Consider the following 24087-nt stretch of genomic DNA (forward strand, 5'->3'; position numbering starts at 1 on the left):
GAGCAGCGCAGACTGAAGGAAGTACACAAGCACATACCGGTGGGGGGGTGAGGGGAGGGGGAAGAGAGAGGAAGGGGAAGGGTGATGGAACAGCCACACACTTGGAAAAGCTTGTCAAACATGGGCAGCTGAACTGCCTCAAATGCAACGTGATTGATGTGCTTGGAGTCGGGCCTCTGAAGCTTTTCTGCTCATTCAAGCAACGCAAAAGCATGAAAGTGCCACCAAATGCTCCAGAACTTTTCACACCTTAGGCGCAGACTGCAAATTAATGTGTATTTTAGGGGGCTGCAGAACAATTGGGTGACTGGGCAAGTTATGGAATCCCCTTGCACTTATATAGTGTCTTTAAAGTTTTTAAGAGTTTATGAGCATGGGAAACTTTGCACTAATTTCAAAGCACTGGGCATAAAGAAAGATATTAATTTTCACTAGTTTTTCGAAGCGGCTTCCAGTAAAGCATCCTGAAGAGGTTTGCAGGAGGATGTCAAACTAACTTTGGCACCAAATCACTTAAGGAGATATTAGGACAGGTGAGAAAAATGCTTGGTCAAAGAGGAATTTCTTAAAGATGGGGAGAAAGGTAGAGAGGTGGAGAGGTTTAGAGGAGGAATTTCAGAATCTCGGGTCTAGGTGGCCAAAGGCATGGCTGCCACAGCTACAGCGATACAGGAAATCATAGATTATCTAGGAATGCTATAAACCAAATGACACTTTGAGGAAATGTTCACCTTTAATGAATCTGAGCCACATATAGCAGGAAAGCCATAAGTGCGATGCGGACCTGTGCTGAATTAGTTGTCCTCGGCAGTGGTGCTATTATGGACAGCCACATTTAGGCTCAATACAGTGGGAGTGAAATGGGTCTTAGACTGTCCTTATTCAGTGGGCCGAATTTTACGGCAGCCGGATTTTACAAACCCGCCAAAGTCAATGAACTTTTGAATGGCTCAGCCCCCTGCCGGGGCGTAAAATTCCATCCAATGTTTACACAATCACCCTTTCCAACAGGTGTATTGGTTAACTCCTGCCCATCCTAGCTTATGGCACTGAAGTCAGTTGTGAAGGGTCCACTGCTGCTCTCAAGCTGATAGCTAACTCAACTCATTTTAGAGATCAAATCTGCAATCTTCTGGTCTACATGACGAGAGCTAAGAGGAGCACATAGAACGATACCAACATCTTTGTATAACCTCTTTGAACTATCTCTCATGAAGGATTGGAAATGGAGACTCCTAGATTTAGATTAGTTTAAATAATAAATACCAGCTGTGCTGGAAATGTGAATCCTACCCTCTCTTCAATGACGAATGACTACATCTGATCTTGAGCTCAATTTCCTTTATTATCCTTACAAAATTTTGGGACAGCTTCTTGTGTTTGGCCTTTAACCTAAACAAGGAAATCAGACCATCGTGGGAAGGGACAAGTGATACTGTACAACTTGACTAAAAGTCCCTGACCATTTTATTATGGTCTTATTTCTACTCTGACCCATCTATTTCCTATATCTGTTTTGTAATGATTCCTTTGGTTACAGTAGCACCCAAAGTTGAATTGTGGGATACTTGCATATTCAAGAACAGGAGCAGGGATGCCTTGCTGCAATTATACAGGGCCTTGGTGAGACCACACCTGGAATATTGTGTGCAGTTTTGGTCTCCTTATCTGATGGCAGATGCAGTATAATGTGGATAAATGTGAGGTTATCCATCTTGGTAGCAAAAACAGGAAGGCAGATTATTATCTGAATATTATATAAATTGAGAGAGGGGAATGTGCAACAAGACCTGGGTGTCCTTGTACACCAGTCGCTGAAGGTAAGCATGCAGGTAAAGCAGGCGGTAAAGAAGGCAAATGGTATGTTGGCCTTCATAGCGAGAGGATTCGAGTACAGGAACAGGGATGTCTAGCTGCAAATGTACAGGGCCTTGATGAGATCACACATGGAATATTGGGTGCAGTTTTGGTCTCCTTATCTGAGGAAGGATGTTCTTGCTATAGAGAGAATGCAGTGAAGGTTTACCCAACTGATTCCTGGGATGGCGAAACTGACATATGAGGAGAGACTGAATCGGTTAGGATTATATTTGCTGGAGTTCAGAAGAATGAGGGGGGATCTCCTAGAAACCTATAAAATTCTAACAGGACAATACAGGGTAGATGCAGGAAAGATGTTCCAGTTGGTGGGGGAGTCCAGAACCAGGGGTCACAGTCTGAGGATATGGGGTAGACCATTTAAGTCTGAGATGAGGAGAAATTTCTTCACCAGAGAGTGGTGAGCCTGTGGAATTCGCTACCACAGAAAGTAGTTGAGGCCAAAACAATCAAGAAGGAGTTAGATATAGCTCTTGGGGCAAAAGGAATCAAAGGATATGGGGAGAAAGAGGGTTCAGGCTATTGAGTTGGATGATCAGCCATGATCATAATGAATGGCAGAGCAGGCTCGAAGGGCTGAATGGCCTACTCCTGCTCCTATTTTCTATGTTTCTATGTTTCCAAATGACTATTCGACATTTCCATCACAAATTCTTCCTTGCACAACGTTAGAGGGAACCATAACCGGTTTCAAATGTAAGTTCTAAACACCCTGGCTAAGATGACAGAGGAAGACATTTAGATGGATGAATTGAGCTTCTATACAGGGAATATACGTCACCACAATTTGAGGGCAATGTTGCAAGTGAACCTGTGAAAATTTCCTCTGGTGTTTCAGGCAAGGCCAGAAACATGTTCTAGAGGAATCTTCACTCTTATTTGCCATTAAACATAGCAAGCATGCAGAATTTCTTGCCCTTGGAAAATATACCAAACTTCTCACGTAAGTGGGAGTTTCTTAAGCTTTTCAAATAAAAAGGAGGAATCCAATCACACAAACAGCACAGAAGGAGGCCATTTGGCCCATCACACCAGTACCATCTATTTGAAATAGCTATTCAACCAGCTCCCACTCCCTCAGCACTTTCCCTGTCACCCTGTAAATCTTCTAATGAAGCATTTAACCAAATCCCTTTGGAAAATTACTATTGAATCAGCTTCCATCACCCTTTTAGGCAGTGCATTCCAGATGATCGCTGCATAAATATAATTTCTGCTCATCTCCCCTCTTTGACAATTATCATAAATGTCTGTTATTTACGTTGCGACCAGTGGAAACAGTTTCCCCCTATTTACTCCAGCAAAATCCCTCAGAATTTTGAATATGCCTAGTTAATCTCCCCGAACCTTCTCTGTTCTAAAGAGAACAATTCCAGCTTCTTTAGGCCCTCAACATGGCTGAAGGCCCTCATCCAAAATTGGTGAATTTTCTAAAGTCAGATATTGAAACGGCCCATTTAGGCCTCACAAAGGGGTGTATATCTGGCCATTTTGTACTGGTTTGCTGTTCAGTTTGTGAGGCCCACCTATTGGGAACTGACAACAGAAGCATCCTTCTCAAACAGCTGCCAAAGCCGCTCACTGTCAAGCCTAGGCTTCCCTATTTATCTAACACCTTTCACAACCTCAGGGCATCCCAACGTGCTTTACAGCCAATGAAGTACTTTTGAAGTGTAGTCCCCATTGGACCGTAGCAATCGCGGTGGCCAACTTGGGCACAGCAAGATCCCACAAACACGAATTAGACAAATGATGAGATTATTTGCTTTAGTGATGTTAGTTGAGGGATAAATTTGGCCAGGACACTAGCGGGATGTCCTCTGCTCTTCTTCAGAATAGTCCCATGGGATCTCTTACATCCACCTAAGAGGGCAAATGAGGCCTCGGTTTAATATCTCTTCCAAAAAATGGTGATAATGATTGGGCTCCTGAATCTTTTCCCAGTGACAAATCCAATATGCTTCTTTGGTCAATATATGATGGAATTTAGGCAAAGATAAAGGGAGTACTTAAGCTGTTAGTATAAGGGAAGTCTTCCTTCTGAAAACTTGCAGACAATAAGCATGGGCGCAGAACATGGAATTAGACAGCAACTGAGAGGGAAGGCCAACACTGATAAGATCTACATGTCATTTCATACAACTTAATCATTGATATGATTATTTTCCTCTCAAGTTAACCTTTCAAAGTAACTAAGAGGCCAGGAAATAAGCTTTGTTTCAAAAACCCCTACGTAGACTGAGCTGAAAGTAAATTTATTATCGGCCAAAGAGCCCTGTTCCATCTGCTACACACTAACCTTCTCACCTTCTCTCTTTCCCTGTACAGACCTACTCATATGCGATGGTTTCAACCTACACTTACCCTCCAATTTCCTGCCCTTGCTCAGTTTCATTCTTGTAAACTCCCCAATCCATATCTTTGCCCCTCCCCCATCAACTTGTCACCTCTTGTGGCATCTATTTTACCAAATCTCTGACCACTTCCTCATATTCGTTATCACCCACATCCCCCTACCCATGAATCACACCATCCATTCTATCTAATTGCTTCCTCATCTCTGCCTTCAATGCTCTTGTTCTCAGTGATCACTCTCCCCCTTTCTTACTACTCCCTGGTATAGCTTCATTCCCTCAGGACAAGGGTGCAAAAACTCATGTGTAAGTGGCACACAGTCTATCTGATCATTAATCATTGGAATTGGCTTGATCAAGTCCAGCATTTAGAACAACAGAAAATGCTAGAAAAGCTCAGCAGGTCAAACAGCATCTGTGGAGAGAAAAAAAACAGAGTTAACGTTTTGAGTCTGTTCAACCTCTGAAGAAGAGTCATACAGGCTCGAAACGTTAACTCTGTTTTTATCTCCACAGATGCTGAGTTTTTCCAGCATTTTCTATTTTTGTTTCAGATTTCCAGCATCCTCAGTATGTTGCTTTTATCCCAGGATTATCCTTGACAGCAAGAACAATCCTAGGCTCCTTTTCTTCATCTCTCTTTTTCAGCTTCTCTCTCACTTGCTCCCTTCACCCTAACCTCAAACACAAAATGCAAAGAGTTCATAGATTTCATCATCTTTAAAGATTGAGACCAGCCATGCAGCTGCTCCACCAGTTACTCTCATTTTGAGCCCCAACCTCCTGAAAGCTTCTTAACCGCTTAAGCAATGAACTTTCGTATTTTTGCATTTTATCCCCATCTCAACTCTTGTCCTCTCCAAGTTCATTTTTTTTGTTCTTTGACAGGCTGTAGATGTCACTGACTAAGCCAGCATTTATTGCCCATCCTTAATTGCCCTTGAGAAGTTGGTGGTGAGCTGCCTCCCTGAACTGCTGCAGTCCATTTGGTGTAGGTTCACCCACAGCGCTGTTAGGAAGGGAGTTCCTGGATTTTGGCTCAGTGACAGTGAAGGAACACAGATATAGTTTCAAGTCAGGATGGTGAATGGCTTGGAGGGGAAATTGCAGGTGGTGGTGTTCCCATGCACCTGTTAACCTTGTACTTCTAGCTGGTAGAGGTCACAGGTTTGGAAGGTGCTGTCGAAGGTGAGTTGCTGCAGTGCGTCTTGTAGACGGTACACACTGCTGCCACTGTTCATCGGTGGTGGAGGGAATGGGTGCTTAAGGTGGTGGATGGGCTGCCAATCATGCAGGCTGCTTTGTCCTGGATGATGTTGAACTTCTTGAGTGTTGTTGGATCTGCACTTAACCAGACATCCTTTTACCTATTATTCTTTAAATCTCCTCCCCATTCACTTCTTGGCCACTCAGTTTTCCCTCCTGACTCCTGCACCAGCTGACAGTGGCTCCCTCTTGACAGGCATTACCCCTTTCCCCTGCAAATCCTTCATCATTACTCCGTTCTCAAAAACCTATCCTCGACCCATCCACCAACTAACCTTCAACCTTCCTGAATTGATTAAAGTTCATCGACCTGAAATGTTAACAGGTGCGCTGCCAGACCTGCTGGGAATTTTGTAGCATTTTTGGTTTTTGTTTCAGATTTCCAGCATCCGCAGTATTTCGCTTTTGTCCAACCTCCCCTTCTTGGCTTAGATCTGTGAATGTGTCACTGTCTCCCCATTCCACTCAGAAATGCTCTGTCTCAACCCTCCAGTTTGACTTTGTCTTCCCGCAGCATCATTGTAACTCTAAAAAAGTCACAAAAGAGATACTTTCAGACTGTGCATTATTGCTTCTAACTCACCTTCTCTTCTCTGCAGCATTTGATACAGTCAACCATTGCACATCCTTCACATCTGCCTCTTTGTTGTTCACCTCTGTGAGACTGCTCTTGCATAGTTCTATTTCTGCTTACCTGTATGGAGCCAGTACATCACCAGTATTGGCTTCCCTTCCTTCCCCATACCAACACTCCAGTCTATTTCTGGATCTATCCAGGTCCCCATCCTTTTCTGAAATACATGCAGCCTTTTGGCAACATTATCCACAGGCATAGGATCAAGACTTCATATGTCTCCTGATGACACCCAATTGCCTCATTGTTAACTGATTTCTTGCCCAACATTTTCTTGGATGAATCATCACTTCTTCTAGCTCAACACTGGATTGACTTAAGTCATTTTCTTTGGCTACGTTCATGAACTCTGCTTTATTGGTGTTGACTCTATCTTCTTCTCTGGATAGATCATTCACAATGTTGCATTACTGTTTGACCCTTAGATGAACCTTGAAGCTCACATCTTCACAGAATCACAGAATTGTTACAGCGCAGAAGGAGGCTATTTGGCCCATCATGTCTGTATCGGCTCTCTGATTGAGCAACTCACCTCATACCATTCCCCCGCTTTCTCCCTGTGACGCTGCACATTCTGCCTGTAACCCTGCACATTCTCCCTGTAACCCTGCACATTCTGCCTTTTCAGATAACAGTCGAATTCCCTTCTGACTGCTTCGATTGAACCTGCCTCCACCACACTCTCAGGCAGCGCATTCCGAACCCTAACCATTTGCTGTGTAAAAAATATTCTCCTCATGTTTCTTTTGCCAATTACTTTAAATCTGTCCCCTCTCATTCTTGACCCTTTCAGGACTGGGAACAGTTTCTCCCTATCTACTCTGTCCAGAGCCCTCATAATTTTGAATACCTCTGTCAAATCTCCTCTCAACCTTGTCTTCTCTAAGGAAAACTGTCCCAACTTCTCCAATCTATCTTCATAAATGAAGTTCCTCATCCCTAGAACCATTTTTGTGAATCTTTTCTGCACCCTCTCTAATGCCTTCATATCCTTCCTAAAGTGCAGCGCCCAGAAATGGACGATATAGTCCAGCTGAGGCTGAACTAGTGTTTTATACAAGTTCAACATACTCTTCTTGCTTTAGTACTCTATGCCGTTATCAATAAAGCCCAGGATACTATATGCTTTATTAACTGCTTTCTCAACTTATCCTGCCACCTTCAGTGATTTATGGACATATTACAACCAGGTCCCTCAGCTCCTGTACCCCCTTTAGCAGTTGTATCTCTTATTTTATATTATCTCTCCATCCTCTTCCTACCAAAATGAATCACTTCATATTTCTCTGTATTGAACTTCACCTGCTGCCTGCCCACACATTCCACCAACTTGTCTATGTCCTTTTGAAGTTCTACACTATCCCTCTCACAGTTCATAACACTTCCAAACTTTGTACCATCACAAACTTTGAAATTGTGCCCTGTCCACCAAGTTCTAGGTCAAGAATATATATCAGGAAAAGCAAGGATCCCTGGGGAGCTGCAATACAAAACCTTCTCCAGCATGAAAAACATCCATTAACACTACTCTCTGTTTCCTGTCACTCAGCCAATTCCTCATCAATTTGCTATTGTCCCTTTTATTCCATGAACTATAATTTTGCTCACAGGTCTGTTACGTGGCACTGTATCAAACCCTTGGGAAGTCCATGTACACCACATCAACAGCATTGCCCTCATCAACCCTCTCTGTTACCTCATCAAAAAACCCCAGCAAGTTAGTTAAACATGATCCTCCCTCAAGAAATCCATGCTGGCTTTCCTTAATTAACCCACATTTGTCCATGTGACTATTAATTTTGGCCCAATTTATTGTTTTTAGGAGTTTCCCCACCGCTACAGCTAAACTAACTGGCCTGTAGCTGCTGGTCTTATCTTTACATACTATTTTGAATGAGGGTATAACATTTGCAATTCTCCAGTCCTCCAGGATCACCCCTGAGTCTAAGAAGGCTGAAAAATTATATCCAGTGCCCCCCTCAATTTCCACTCTGACTTCCCTCGTATCTTATCCATCATCAAGGTCATTTAGTTTCACATTGTTCAGCTCTACCGCTACTTCACTTCCTGTACCATTAGAAACCCTTAACTTTGTCAACTCTGGTCTCAACTATTCCAAAGTTATATTGAACAGCCTTTCAGCGCCCACTCTACATAAACTTCCATTTGTCTAAAATTCTCCTGTATCACGTATCATTTTGCTAACCCTCATTGGTTCCTGAAGTCCTTTTTAAATTGAGCATCTCATCCTTGTCCATCCAATCTATGCAATCTCTTCAGTTACATCCCTCTTGAATTGTCTGCTCTTCTGACTCCGTTCCCTCTTCCTTTGCCCCGCCATTAGGAGCGAAGCCTGCAGTTATCCTGATTCAAACATCTTTCAGAGGGCACCTCTTCAACCAAGGTTTCATTCATTCCCCTAAACCCTCTTTTTCTGACTCTGTCTGGATTCCTTACATCTATTTGTTTTATTATATTAAAAGCACTCTATGAATGCAAGTTCCTATTGCATGTCTGTTCAGCGCCAAAGCCAGGAATATTAGAACCCATTTAGGGAGTATTTTTTAATTCATTCATGGAATGTGGGCATCATTGCCAAAGCTGCCCAACTCTAACTGTCCTTGAGAAGGTGATTGTGAGCCATCTTCTTGACCCACTTCATTCCATGTCGTGTGGGTAGGCCCACGCCACAGCTGTTGTAAAAAACAGAAAGTGCTGGTAAATCTCAGCAGGTCTGGCAGCATCTATGGAGAGAGGAACAGCATTAATATTTTGAGTCCAATATGACCCTTCTTTGGAAATCCACAGTGCTGTTAGCTCAGGTACAGGCAGATGCATGCACTACAAGTGCTTTTTTAATCAAGCTTTTAATCTACCATTTCTCTCGTTATGGCTTATTAGGTCATTGTGGTAGTTAAATCAAAAGCATTCCTTTTGTCTCCAAACTTAGCAACTGGTCAATGTAAAACGTCACCTGCAAACTGACCTGGGTACGAACTTGTTACAAAAGTCAATGGTGTGTAGAGACAGGTGCACTGAGGATCTGCTGCACTGGAATGGATCAGCATCATTAATTTATAAATGCACTGGGAGGTTTTGAGCTCCAAGGAGAAGCCTTTCAAATGTTGATCTCAAACAGATATCTAGTTCCCTTCCCTTAATTACTTATTTCTTGGCTTTTTTATACCTGGTTGCATGTGTTTAGCTATTGTTCAAACTGGAAAATTAAACTGTCACCTCTTTCAAGATGTCTCATTCATCCAATCTCTTTGACATAGCTTTTGGTCACCTGAGCTATTGTCCCTTTATGTAGTTCAGTGTTAAATTCTGTCTGATCATGCTTCTTTTTTTCATTCTTCCATGGGATGCTACTAGCTAGGGCAGCATTTATTGCCCATCCATAATTGCCTTGCTGAAGGTGGTGGTGAGCCGCCTTCTTGAAATGCTGCAGTCCTTCTGGTGTAGCCACAGTGCTGTTAAGAAGGGAGTTCCAGGATTTTAATCCAGTCATTGTGAAAGAACAGTGAAATAATCCCAGTCAGGATGTTGTGTGACTAGATGAGGGGGTGTGGGGGAACTTGCAGGTGGTGATGTTCCAAGGGATTTGCTGCCCTTGTCCTTCTAGGTGGTAGAGATTGCGGGTTTGGAAGGTGCTATCCAAAGAGCCTTGGTAAATTGCTGCAATGCATCTTGTAGACTGTACACACTGCTGCCACTGTATGCTGATGGGATGCTGATCAAGCAAGTTGTTTTGTCCTGGAAAGTGTTGGGTTTCTTGAGTGTTGTTGGAGCTGCACTCATCCAGGCACATGAAGAGTATTCCATCACACTCCTGACTTGTGCCTTGTAGTTGTAGGCAGGCTTTTGGGAGTTGGGAGTTGAGTTACTCACGGCAGAATTCCAAACCTCTTACCTGCTCTTATAGCCACAGTATTTATATGGCTGCTCCAATTAAGTTTCTGGTCAGTGGTAACCTCAGCATGTTGACAGTGGGGGATTCAGCAATGGTAATGATGTTGAATGTCAAGATGAGATCATTAGATTCTCCCTTGTTGGAGATGGTCATTGCCTGGCACTTGTGTGAATGTTACTTGCCACTTATCAGCCCAAGCCTGAATGTTGTCCAGGTTTTGCTGCCTATAGACACGGACTGCTTGACTATCTGAAGAGTCACGAATGGTTCCGAACACTGAAACCATCAGCGACCACCCCCACATCTGACCTTATGATGGAGGGAAGGTCATTGATGAAGCAGCTGAAGATGGTGGGGCTGAGGACACTACCCTGAGGAACTGAGATGATTGACCTCCAAAAACCACAACCATTTTTCCTTTGTGCTAGGTATGACATCAACCAGTGCAGCATTTTCGCCTAATTCCCATTGACTTCAATTTTTCTAGGCCTCCTGGATGACACACTTGCTCAAGTGCTGCTTTGATGTCAAGAGTAGTCACCCACACCTCACCTCTTTAGTTCAGCTCTTCTGTCTATGTTTGGAAAAAGGCTGTAATGAAGTCAGGAGCTAAATGGGCCTGGCGGAAACCAAACTGAGCATTGGTGAACAGGTTTTCACTGAGTTAAGTGTTGCTTGATAGTACTGTTGACAACACTTTCCATCACTTTGTTGATGACCGAGAATATGGGAGAGGTCTGAAGGGTTATGGACTGGGTGCAGGTCAATGGGATTAGCGGAATAATATTTCGGCACAGACTAGAGGGGCCGAATGGCCTGTTTTCTGTGCTGTAGTGTTCTATGGTTCTATGGTTCTAATAGACAGGCAGGGCGATAATTGGCCAGACTGAATTTGTCCTGCTTTTTATGGAAAGAACACATACCTGGGCAATTTTCCACATTATTGGGTAGATGCCAGTTTTGTGGCTGTATTGGAACAGCTTGGCTAGGAGTGAAGTTAGTTCTGGAGCACAAGTCTTCAGTACTACTGCTGGCATGCTATCAGGCCCCATAGCCCCATAGCCTTTACAGCATCAAGTGCCTCCAGTTATTTCTTGATATCACGTGGAGTGAATCAAATTGGCTGAAGACTGGCATCTGTGATGCTGGGGACCTCAGGAGGAGGCTGAGATGAATCGTCCACTCAGCACTTCAGGGTGAGAGTGGTCACAGATGCTTCAGCCTGTGAAGCACTTTGGGATGTTTTATTATGCCAGAAAGGCACTATATAAATGCAAGCTGTTGTTGTAAAGTCTGCCCCACTGTAGCTGAATTGAATCCCTAGTTAGATAGTGGAGACTGACTGTCAGGATGTGAGTGCCCCAGCTGCTAGTAAGGAATCTTAATATGATAAGTGGGAAAGCCCCTGTTCTGAGGTCATCAGGAAAATCCCTTGGAAACAGAACAATGCAGAAACTGAAAAGCACCTGACCCAAACCAATACTGTTGAAAAACAGGTCAGATTATCATAAGACCATAAGACCACAGGAGCAGAAGTAGGCCATTCAGCCCATTGAGTCTGCTCTGCCATTCAATGAGATCATGGCTAATCTGACAATCCTCAACTCCACTTTCCCCATAACTCTTGATTCCCTTCCTGATTATCTGTCTATTTCAGTCTTGAATATATCAAGAAGGAAGTCTCCCCTGCTCATGCATGAGTGCTAAAGCCATAAATTCCCCTTGCCAAACCGTTGCTCAATTTGCACATAGCAAGGTTCTACTAAAAAAACCAAGATAATAAGTAGATAATCTGTTGTTTGGGGATGAATATTACCCACAGCACCAGGGAGAACTCCTCGGCACTTGTCTGTCATACTTGGTTTAGCATCTTATCCAAAAGGATACCATCTCTGACAGTGCAGCACTCCCTCAGTACTGCACTGGGAACATCAGCCTGGATTTTGTGCTCAAGTCTCTGGAATGGGGCTTGACCCATTAACCTTTCTGACTACGAGTGAGAGTACAACTCACTAAGCTACAGTTGACACTGTTGAAAGAATAGTTTTAGACAGCAAAACAACCATTAGTAAACAGTCTCCTTTAAGTTTTTGACCTCTACACCTGATACTTCAAGGTCACCTCTAACCAATAAAACACTAATGTCCATTAGAGATAATCAAAGCATCCTTCCCCATGAATAATTTAGTTGCTTACTCTTTGGTGTAATGTTAACAGGACTGAACTCTACCTTTGCTGTCAGAAAGAGGCTGAGAAGCCTTGTCAAAACAAGATGCACAGAAAGATAGACATGAGAAACTATCTTTCTTTCCCCCTGAAAATGGACACGTTTTAAAAGAAAACAAACAACTCATTTGTGGGAGCAGAGCTGGGGGCTTCTGAGGCCTACAGAATAGGCCATCATTTAATTGCATCAAGAAAAGGATCTTTCACAAAGTGAGTCTTCATGTTGACACAATGGAGGGGTGAGTGATTTTGGTAAGACAATAGGGTAATCCTCATATATTACATTGGTAGAAGTATCTCAAGACTTTACTGGAAGAAAAACAGGGCGATCTCCTGAGGCCCTAGCTGACATTGATCCCTCAACGAACACCTTCAAGATCCATCCACTGGCTCTGTTCATCCCCCACCCATCTGCTCAAGGTGGGCTCTGTATTCCCTCTTCCATTCCTTTAAGCCCACAAGATCTAATTGCTGTAAAGGTGTCAATTACAGGCCTAATTCCTCATAAGTACATGTTAAGACAAGTGTCAGCCTTAGATCAAAGGGAGCACTGAGGGAGGGCTGCACCATTGCCTTTCAGATAAAACGTGTTCCGCTGCTCCATTTGCCCTCTCAGGGCATATAAAAGATGCCATGTTCCTGGACAAAGAAGGGCAGAGAATTTCTTCCTGATGGCCTGGTTTGCTGCTCTGACTCTTCTTCAGAGCTGAAGAGAAGTAGAAATGTGATGGATTTTATACTGTTCACAGAATCACAGAATTGTTACGATGTAGAAGGAGGCTATTCAGCCCATCGTGTCTGCACCGGCTCTCTGAGCATTTTAACTTAGTGCCAATCTCCTGCCTTTTCCCCGTAACCCTGCACATTGTTTCTATTTAGATAATCGTCCAATGTCCTCTTGAATGCCTCAGTTGAACCTGTCTCCACCACACTTCCAGGCAGTGCATTCCAAACCCTAACTACTCGCTGTGTGAAAAAGTTTTTTCTTCCCTTGCATTTGCTTCATTTGCAAAGCACTTTAAAACTGTGCCCTCTGGTTCTCGATCCATTTACAAGCAGGAACAGTTTCTCCCTATCTACTCTGTCCAGACCCCTCAGGATTTTGAAAACTTCTATCAAGTCTTCTCTCAGCCTTCTGCTCTCTAAGGAAAACTGTCCCAACTTGTCCAATCTTTCATCATAACTGAAATGTCTCATCCCTGGAACCATTCTCACAAACCCCTCTTCTGCACTCTCTCCAATGCGTTCACATCCTTCCTATAGTGTATCCGTTTATACTGGCTTGCTATGTTATGGGGGAATTTCTAAGGAAATTACCTGCTGAATTCAGAGCAGGAATTCTCCCATTGTGTTGGCAGCGGTCCTTAATGGAAGGCTGGGACCATTCCTTTTGTGACAGTCTCCACTGGATAACCAGAGACTGGTTTCAGCTACATTAAGAAATCTTTATAGTTGCTGTGCTAGAAATAGATTCCAGGAGATCACCTCCCCTATCCACACTTACACTCCTTAATCTATGAGCCAGGTTCGAGTAGCCAGGACAAGGAGTCCAAGTTTAGTAGTGTAAGCACTGGGGCACCACTTGGATAATTCTCCCAGCATTAGCACGAGTATAAAGGCAGTTCATGTGTTTATAGAAAGTCTTGAGGCCTTTGTTCATTGGAAGATTCTTTGCCATTCAAGAAATTTCAGTCAGACCTTGGGGATGTGTGACTGACTGTTGGTTTACCAGTTGAATAACCGGTAAAATGAAAACTCCGACTCTTACATCTTAATATGTCATCTTTGGCCTAGCAGTAGCACTGTTGGCTGGGAATCAGAAAGTTGTGGGTACACGCCACTAAAGAGCACATACCAGTTGACACTCCAGTGCAGTACTGAGGGAGTGCTGCACTAACAGGTGTGCTGTCTTTTGGATAAGATCTTTAATCCAGGCTCTGTTTGTCCTCTCAATTAGATATTAACGATCCAGTGGCATTAAATGAAGAGTAAGGGGAGGGCTTCCTCTTGGTGTCCTGGACAATATTTAGCCCTTAACCACTACCACTGAAGGAAATTATTGTCTGGTTGTTTATGTTGTCCCGGCCTACTTCATAAAATCATTACATTTATTTTAAAAATGGACAGGGCTTTGCCCTGACTAGCCATGACTCATACCAAAGGAATTTCTAACCTTCAGAAACCATCAGAGACTTCATTATCTTTAAAGAGGTGCTAATGCCCTCTGTGACGCCGACAGTAATGCACCAACACCTTTTGCATTTCTAAGGTAGAGCTCCAGCCAACGGAGACCCTATGTCTGCACAGGACAAAAGGGACCCTGACTCCTCTATTGAGCACCTCACGATTCCAGACCTGGGAAAATACATAACGAAAACAAAAATAGCTGGAAAAACTCAACATGTCTGACAGCATCTGCGGAGAGGAATGCAGTTGACATTTTGAGTCCATATGACTCTTCATCAGAACTAAGGAAATGAGGTGAAATATAAGCTGGTAGAGGGGGGTGGGACAGGTAGAACTGGATAGAGGGCCAGTGATAGGTGGAGGCAAAGAAGAGATTGCCAAAGATGTCACAGACAAAAGAACAAAGGGTGTTGATGGTGATGATATTATCTAAGGAATGTGCTAATGGGGACAGTAAGGGTAGCAAGCAGGACAAGCTAGTTGCAGATGGCCCTGGTGGGGGTGGGGTGGGGGGAAGGGATCGAAATGAGCTAAAAGGTTAAGATAAAACAATAGATTGAAATAAATTTTAAAATAGATGGGAAAAGAAAAATATATATTTTTTAAACTATAAATTATTGGAAAAAGGGGGATCGGAAAGGGGGTGGGGATGGAAGAGAGAGCTCATAATCTGAAATTGTTGAACTCAATATTAAGACCGGAAGGCTGTAAAGTGCCTAGTTGGAAGATGAGGTGCTGTTCCTCCAGTTTGCGTTGAGCTTTACTGGAACATTGCAGCAGGCCAAGGACGGACATGTTGGCATGAGAGCAGGGCTGATCATGGTCAGTGGTCCATTCCCCAGCTGCTCCCGTGCCTGCTGATCACCGACCTAAAAATCTTGCCCAGTGAGACTGTTATGGACAAAAGGGGGATTAATTTAAACAGCCCTGTATTCTTCTTTCAGGTGTTTTTGATTTCTGATTTCCCCCCTTAAAAAGTGGTGGTGTGTTTTCCCCAAACCTTCAGTTTGAAGTGATCCAATCTTCTATTGATAAATACACAGAAAACTCACCATTTAATGGAAAAACTCAGCAGGTCTGGCAGCATCAGCGGAGAAGAAAAGAGTTGACGTTTCGAGTCCTCATGATCCTTCGACCGTTCGGTCGAAGGGTCATGAGGACTCGAAACATCAACTCTTTTCTTCTCCGCCGATGCTGCCAGACCTGCTAAGTTTTTCCAGGTAATTCTGTTTTTGTTTTGGATTTCCAGCATCTGCAGTTTTTTTGTTTTTATCACCATTTAATGGTTTCACATGAGTCCAGATTCCAGAATCAAAAGGATCAGTGGCATGTTCTTTCAGAGGTGATGAAGCTGAAACTTTTTCAGGGTGAGCCGTCTTTTCAGGAGCGAAAATTTCCATGATGGGAGGAGGTCCGTAGAGATGAATTAGTCTTGAAGGCACAGATACAGAAGTTCCAATGTTCCAGTAGTTCACAGTGTAGATGAAGGCCAAGCAATTCACCTGGACAGAGCTTTTTCTGCTGCCACCTGTTAGATGACAAACTAATAGATGGTAGACTGCTTGGGTTTAGTTCCACATGGCAAATTTACAGGTTCTAGCAGCTTGGGGGTGGGGGAGTGGGTCATGTGACATACTTCCCATTTCTTCCTTTGGGTGTTGGATAAAGGATGTATTTTCCCAGTTTCATACCCTTACACCCTCACCTCAATTAATTTTGGGCTCGGCAGGATGCTGGACTCTTCTTCCCACAAGCATGACCCAGACCTCCCTGTCGCTTTCCCTTGGACACGATTTCACACTGGCTGGCCAATTAACGGTTAGCCAGCGTGAAACATGAGCTGAAATGCTCAGCGTGGCCGGGGTTGGGCGAGAGGAGGGTGGGCCCTGACATAAGCGCGGGCGAGTGTGGTGTGAAAGCTCCCTGAAGGCAGCGAGCTGCCTCGGGGAGCTAAACGCTTCAAAAGTATTGAATAAGGGTTTTAAAATCAGAACAAAAACGTCTAAGCATCACAGTCACCTGAACATAGACATCATACAAATTTTGTCCATAGATTTTTTAAAATTTAATAACGGAAACTTCATCCTGCCCTTGGATGAGGTATGTAAATGTAAAGGCTGCCTGGCCGATTCACCTGTCTGCCAACCGTAAGGTTGGGCGGACCATGAAAAATCAGGGAAAATTGACACTTTAATGGGCTTAATTGCCCTCTTAATTGTCGGTGGGCCGCTTCTGACATTTGCGCGCACCCGCTGACCGAAATATCGCACGAGTGCGGGGTGCCGTCAGGACACTCACCCAATGTCAGCAGGTGCTATTTTACCCTTGAGCGGGTCGGATGCACACCCGTGTGCCAACCTGAAAAATTGTGTTTTTTGCGGGACCTTGCAGTGCACAAATTGGGTCCCATGTTTCATACATCACAAGAGGGACTTCGAAAAGTAAATAAGGATGTAAAGTCCTTTGGGACAACCTGAGATTACGATCTTCTTCAAAATCAATTAGGTGTAACTTTGGCTCTGCTGGTTGGGTCTATCACCAAGGTCAGAAAGTCAACACTGAAATAACCTGCTTTCTTTTGCAGTTTAATACTATTTTTTTAAAGAATGGTTTGTATCTGGATGGATACACTTTAGAAAATTACAAAGAGATATTGATAGATTAAGTGAATGATCAAAACTGTGTCAGTGAATTTCAATGTAGGCAAATTGAAGGCACTTTGAACTAAAAAGGATAGTGCAGGGAACTTTCTAAATGTTGAAAAGCCTGAAAGAGTGGAGACCCAATGTTACTTGCAGATACAGGTGCATAGATCATGAATAGGTGCAGAAAATAAACAAAAATGCTAATGGAATGCTGGCTTTTTTATGCAAAGAAATGGAATACAATGGGGAGAAATTATACTTCAAATATACAAAGACCTCACCTGGTGTACTGTGAGCAATTCTGGGCACCAGATCTTGGAAAGGATATGTTGACCTTGGAGGGCATGCAGCAGACATAGAACAATACCTGGACTCTAAAGGTTAAATTATAAAGAGAGATTACACAATCCATTGCCTGAATTTTCCTGGCCATTGGCGATGGGGATGAGGGTTGTGGTAGTCAGGGAGCCTGACATCTTCCCACTGCCATGACATATTGCCAAAGATGGGAAACCTGGTGGCCAATTAAGAGGCCAATTGAGGTCTACTTCCTACCTCCACAGGCATCTGGTCATAAACCCTGGCAGCCTCCCAGCGAGTTCTTACAACAAGCATAGGAACATGGAAGTGTGCAAAGGGGAAGCTATTATTCTTTTGCTAAAGGGTAAAGGTGAGTGCCTTTAAGTTGAGTGCTGAACTGTTGACTGAACTGTTTCCAATGCAAGTATATCCCTCCCAGGCTAAAGATCTGGGGGCATGGGTTCAAATCCTACCACAGCAGTTGGTGGAATTTGAACTCAGTTAATAAAATCTAGAATATAAAGCTAGCTTCAGTGATGATACCCATGAAACTCTCATCGATTGTCGTAAAAACCCATCTGGCTCACTAATGTCCTTACCCACGCTGGCCTACATGTGACTCCAGACCCACAGCAATGTCCTCTGAAATGGCCTAGCAAGCCATTCAGTTTAAGGGCAATTAGGGATGGTCAACTATTGCTGGCCTTGCCAGCCACACCCACATCCCAAGAAAGAATAAATAAAAAAAAATAAATGCCAGCTCTTTGCAGAAGCAACCCACCCAGCGCTAACCCACCACCTGCTCCCCCTGCCCACTCCCCCCCCCCCCCCCCCCCCCCCGCCAAAAACCCATAAACCCACGAAGAAAGGTTGAACAGGCTGGGCCTATACCCACTGGAGTTTAGCCTTTAACAGGTTGGGCCTATACCCACTGGAGTTTCAGCCCTTCATCCCAGGATTGAGTCAAGTAAACCGTCTTTGAACAGCTTCTAAAACAGTCATATCTTTTTTCCAAATAAGGAGACAGACTGTACACAGTATTCAGATGTGGTCTCACCAAGGCCTTGTATAGCTGCAGCAAAACTTCCCCACTTTTATACTTTATTCCCCTTGCAATGAACACCAACACTCCATTTGCCTTCCAGAGAGCAGTGAAGGCTGGGTCCTTGAATATACTAAAGGCTGAGTTCGACAGATTTTTAATCGACAGGGGAGTCAAGTATTATGGGGGTGCAGGGGAGGGGCAGGAAAGTGAAGTTGAGGTCACAGCCAGATCAACCATGATATTAACAAATGGCAGAGCAGGCTCAATGGGCCGAATGGCCTGCTCTGACTCCTATTTCTTAGGTTCTGATTGCTAATGGCTGCCTTTGTTTATTTGCTTTACTCCTATTATGACAGTGACTACATTTAAAAGTACTTTACTAGCTGGAAAGTGCTTTGTGATATTCTGTGATTGCGAAAGGTGGGAGATAAATGCAAGACAAGAACTGGTAGCAAGATTGACAATTTGTAAATGGGTGTCACAAAGTTCCTAAATGTTAGGATAGAATAACCTGTCTAGGCTGCACTCGCAGATCACCCCAGCTGACAAGAACAAGGAGAATGCATTGTCCCTCATTCTATGTGTGACGTAAGTTCAGGTATATAGGCCCTCAACTGCCACTGGAGAATGTAAACACACAGTTACAATTCACTCCCTAAACTGCAAACTCCATTAGTGATGGTTACCACAGTGATAACGTGATGAGTCATTCTGGCTGTGTGACTCAATGTGCCCAGTCGATGAGCACAACTTGTATTTATATAGCATCTAAAGGCACTTTCCAGGAGTGTTTTAAAGCAAAATTTGACACCGAGCCACATAAGGAGATATTGGAGGCGGGGAGAGAGGTTGAAGGAGCACCTTAAAGGAGGAAGGTGGGTGGTGGAGCGTTAGGGAGGGAATTCCAGCATTTATGGCCTAGGCAGCTGAGTGCGCAGGCACCAGTAGTGGAGCAATTCAAATCAGGGTTGCGCAGGAGACCAGAATTGGAGGAGCACAGATATGGCTGGAGAAGATTACAGAGATAGAGAGGGATGAGGCCATGGAGGGATTTGGAAACTGGGATGAGAATTTTAAAATCAAGATGGTGCTCAACCAGGGGCCAACATAGGTCAGGGAGCACAGGGGTGATGGATGAACAGGATTTGGTGCAAGCAAGGGCATAGGCAGCAGAGTTTTGGATGGTCTCAGGTTTGTGGAGGGTATACACATGTCTGATGTGGGCTCTGGGTAGGCTTGCCACTGTAGTTGGACATATTCCTGGATCATCACATGACCTCCTGCCTACATCACCTAACACCCCGGTCTATGCCCTGCTGTTTTTACCAATTGGAAAGCAAATAGATTCTTCATTCCTGTTTTTTCCAGGTAACAGTGTTCCCATCTCTACTATTTTTATGACTAGCTTTTTTTTTATTTGTTCATGGGATGTGGGCATCATTGGCTAGGCCTGCATTTATTGCCCATCCCAAATTGCCCTTGCCCAGAGGGCATTTAAGAGACAACCACATTGCTGTGGGTCTGGAGTCACATGTAGGCAAGACAGAGCAGGTAAGGGAATTAGTGAACCAGATGGGTTTTTACAACAATTGACAACTGTTTCATTAGATTTAATTCCACATTTTCTACCATGGCAGGATTCAAACCTGGGTCCCTGGGGTGTTACGCTGGGTAGCTGGATTACTAGTCTAGCAACAATACCACTACACCATCCCCTCTCCTTAGCAACCCAAACTTAAAATTAACAACTTTTTAAACTCCTTATGGGTTACTTATAGCAGTGTCCTGCAGATTAGAGTTTAATCCCTGGAGACTCCAGAGCAACCCTGGCAAGTTGGTAGTCTACTCCTCTACCTCAACATGGACACCTTTTTCCATCCAATTTTCATCCCTCCGCTCCGAAGGTGCAGTTTTATATGAAGGTTTTGGATCCAGGCATTCCAGCAATCTCCCTGTATCTCCCTCAAGTGACTATTGATATGTATGCCAACACAGTTAGTGTGAGTGGGATATTTCACTATGAAAGGAGATGGGGAGCAGATGGTGGTGTAGTGATAATGTCACTGGACTAGTAATCCAGAGGCCCAAGTTAATGCTCTGGGGACTCAGGCTCAAATCCCACCACAGCAATCTGGAATATAAAACTAGTAATTGTGACCAAGACACGTATTGTTGTAAAAACCCATTTTCTTCACCAATGCCCTTTAGGGAAGGAAATCAGTCATCCCTACATGTGACTCCAGACCCACAGCAATATGGTTGACTCTTAACTGCCCTCTGAAATGGCCTAGCAAGACACTCAGTTCAAGGGCAATTAAGGATGGGTAAAAAATGTTGGCCTTGCCAGTGAAGCCCACATGCTATGAAAGAAAAAAGAGGGAAAAAAGAATCACAATTAAGTGCACTCCCCATCCTTAACCAACACCCACACATGCTTCACTGCAAGATCATGATGAGATAGTGATCAGCAGAGTCTAACTGAATGACAAGAGAGACTTGAGAGGCTGAATGACCTACTCCTGTTCCTATGATATTAAAACTTGCATTTACAAAGCTCCTGTCGAGACATCATGATGCCCCACAGCGCTTTACAGCCCATGGAGTACTTTTTGAAGTGTAGACACTGCTATAATGTAGGAAACATGGCAGCCAATGTACACACAGCAAGATCCCATTAACAACAATGTGATAATCTATGTTTTTAGCGATTTTGACCGAGTGATAAATATTGGTCCAGGACGCTGGGGCTCTGTGCTTTTCTTCAAAATAGTGCTAAGGGATCCTTTACATCCACCAGAGAGGGCAGACGAGGAGCTGGCTTATCGTTTCAACTGAAAGGATCATCCTATGTACTGTTCCTGTTAGCCCTCCATCTCACCCCATCGACTTGGGTCATTCATCACCGCTTACCACTGAAATGAGACAACTGGAGCACAGAGTCGGGCCCAGATCTGGACCTTGCCCAGTCTGCATGGTGCAAGGCCTCAAAGGTCACCTTGTTTATGAAGAGGAGTGGGTGGGTATTCTTTTGAAAGAAGAAGTGGTTCAGAAAAGGGGAAATATTAACCGTGATTGTTCCATAAACATGTTAGATGGGGCGGGGCAGATCAGAAAATGATGGGCTGGATTTTGGCTACCAAGGTGGGTAGGTTGAGTTGGGAAATTTCCAACCCGCCATGGTAAAAGGTGCTTCAAATTGTGAGATCTTTGATCCAGGTGGAGGGGGTGGTCGGTGGTGGTGTGAAGTCAGACCCACTGAACTCAGAAGCAGTTGCTTGGAGGACAGGGGGACGGGTGAGTGCTAAGGCAGGTTGATTAGAAAGTCCACCTTGATTCTTCGGGTGATTCATGGTCTCAGTTGTGTTATAAGATTTTAGGCTCTTCAGCCCTCAACCCTCACACCCCCTCAAACCACCACCACTACCACCACCCACCCACCCCATCCAACCCCATGGTTGACAACTCAATCCCAACTCATGGCCCCCATCCGCTCCCCATGGCCCCTCATACCCCCTGCCAATTCAAAGCCAACTCATACCTCCCACCCAACCCCCATGACTCCATGCCAACTCACCAAGTTTTTACCATGGACAGACCTCAGGAGCCAAGTGGAGGTGAAAAAGATAAAGTGAGTGGGCAGAAACTTGGCACATGGAGTTTAATGTAGGAAAGTGTGAGGTCATGCACTTTGGTAGGAAGAATCAAAAGGCGGACTATTATTTAAATGGAGAGAGACTCCAAAATAAGTGCAGCACAGAGGGATCTGGGTGTTCTTGTGCATGAAACACAAAAAGTTAGCATACAGGTGCAGCAAGTAATTAAGAAGGCAAATGGAATTTTGGTCTGTATTGCTAGAGGGTTGGAGTTTAAAAATGGGGAAGCCTTGTTACAACTGTACAGGGTGTTGGTGAGGTCATACCTGGAATACTGTGTACAGTTTTGCTCCTCAAATTTAAGGAAGGATATACTGGCATTGGAGGCAGTTCAAAAGAGATTCACTAGGCTGATAAAAGTAAAAAACTGCGGATGCTGGATATCCAAAACAAAAACAAAAACAGAAATACCTGGAAAAACTCAGCAGGTCTGGCAGTATTGGTGGAGAGGAGCACAGTTGACATTTCAAGTCCTCATGACCCTTCAACAGAACTAAGTAAAAATAGGAAAGGGGTGAAATATAAGCTGGTTTAAGGGGGGCGCGGGGGAGTGTTGTTGGGACAAGCAGCCAGTAATAGGTGGAGGTAACCAAAAGATGTCACAGACAAAAGGACAAAGAGGTGTTGAAGGTGGTGATATTATCTAAAGGAAGGTGCTAATTAAGAGTGGAAAGCAGGACAGATAAGGTATAGGTAGCTCTAGTGGGGGTGGGGAATACTAAAAGTGCTAAAAGGTAGAGATAAACAATGGGTGGAAATACATTTAAAAATTGTGGAAATAGGTGGGAAAAGAAAAATCTATATAAATTATTGGAAAAAACAAAAAGGAGGGGGAAGAAATGGAAAGGGGGTGGGGATGGAGGAGAGAGTTCAAGATCTAAAGTTGTTGGATTCAATATTCAGTCCGGAAGGCTGTAAAGTGCCTAGTCGGAAGATGAGGTGCTGTTTCTCCAGTTTGTGTTGAGCTTCACTGGAGCAATGCAACAAGCCAAGGACGGACATGTGGGCATGAGAGCAGGGTGGAGTGTTGAAGTGGCAAGCGACAGGGAGGTCTGGGTAATGCTTGCGGACAGACCGAAGGTGTACCTGCCCCTTCTCTTCCTCTCTCCTCACCATCCAAGGGCCCAAACATTCCTTTCGAGTGAAGCAGCATTTCACTTGCACTTCCCTCAACCTAGTCTACTGCATTCATTGCTCCCAATGCGGTTTCCTCTACATTGGAGAGACCAAACACAGACTGGGTGACTGCTTTGCAGAACACCTTCGGTCTGTCTGCAAGTATTACCCAGACCTCCCTGTCACTTGCCATTTCAACACTCCACCCTGCTCTCATGTCCACATGTCCGTCCTTGGCTTGTTGCATTGCTCCAGTGAAGCTCAACGTAAGCTGGTGGAACAGCACCTCACCTTCCGACTAGGCACTTTACAGCCTTCCGGACTGAATATTGAGTTCAACAATTTTATACCTTGAACTCTCTCCTCCATCCCCACCCCCTTTCCATTTCTTCCCCCTCCTTTTTGTTTTTTCCAATAATTTATATAGATTTTTCTTTTCCCACTTATTTCAATTATTTTTAAATGTATTTCCACCCATTGTTTATCTCTACCTTTTAGCACTTTTAGTATTCCCCCACCCCCACTAGGGCTATCTGTATCTTATCTGTCCTGCTTTTCACTCTTAATTAGCACATTCCTTTAGATAATATCACCACCTTCAACACCTCTTTGTCCTTTTGTCTGTGACATCTTTTGGTTATCTCCACCTATTACTGGCTGCTTGTCCCAACAATGCCTCCGCGCCCCCCCAACCCTTAAACCAGCTTATATTTCACCCCTTTCCTATTTTTACTTAGTTCTGTTGAAGGGTCATGAGGACTCGAAACGTCAACTGTGCTCTCCTCCACCGATACTGCTGAGTTTTTCCAGGTATTTCTGTTTCTGTTTTTGTTTCACTAGGCTGATTCCTGGATGAAGGGGTTGACTTCT

Source organism: Carcharodon carcharias, chromosome 34 (genome assembly GCF_017639515.1).
Source record: "Carcharodon carcharias isolate sCarCar2 chromosome 34, sCarCar2.pri, whole genome shotgun sequence".
NCBI classification, from domain to species: domain Eukaryota; kingdom Metazoa; phylum Chordata; class Chondrichthyes; order Lamniformes; family Lamnidae; genus Carcharodon; species Carcharodon carcharias.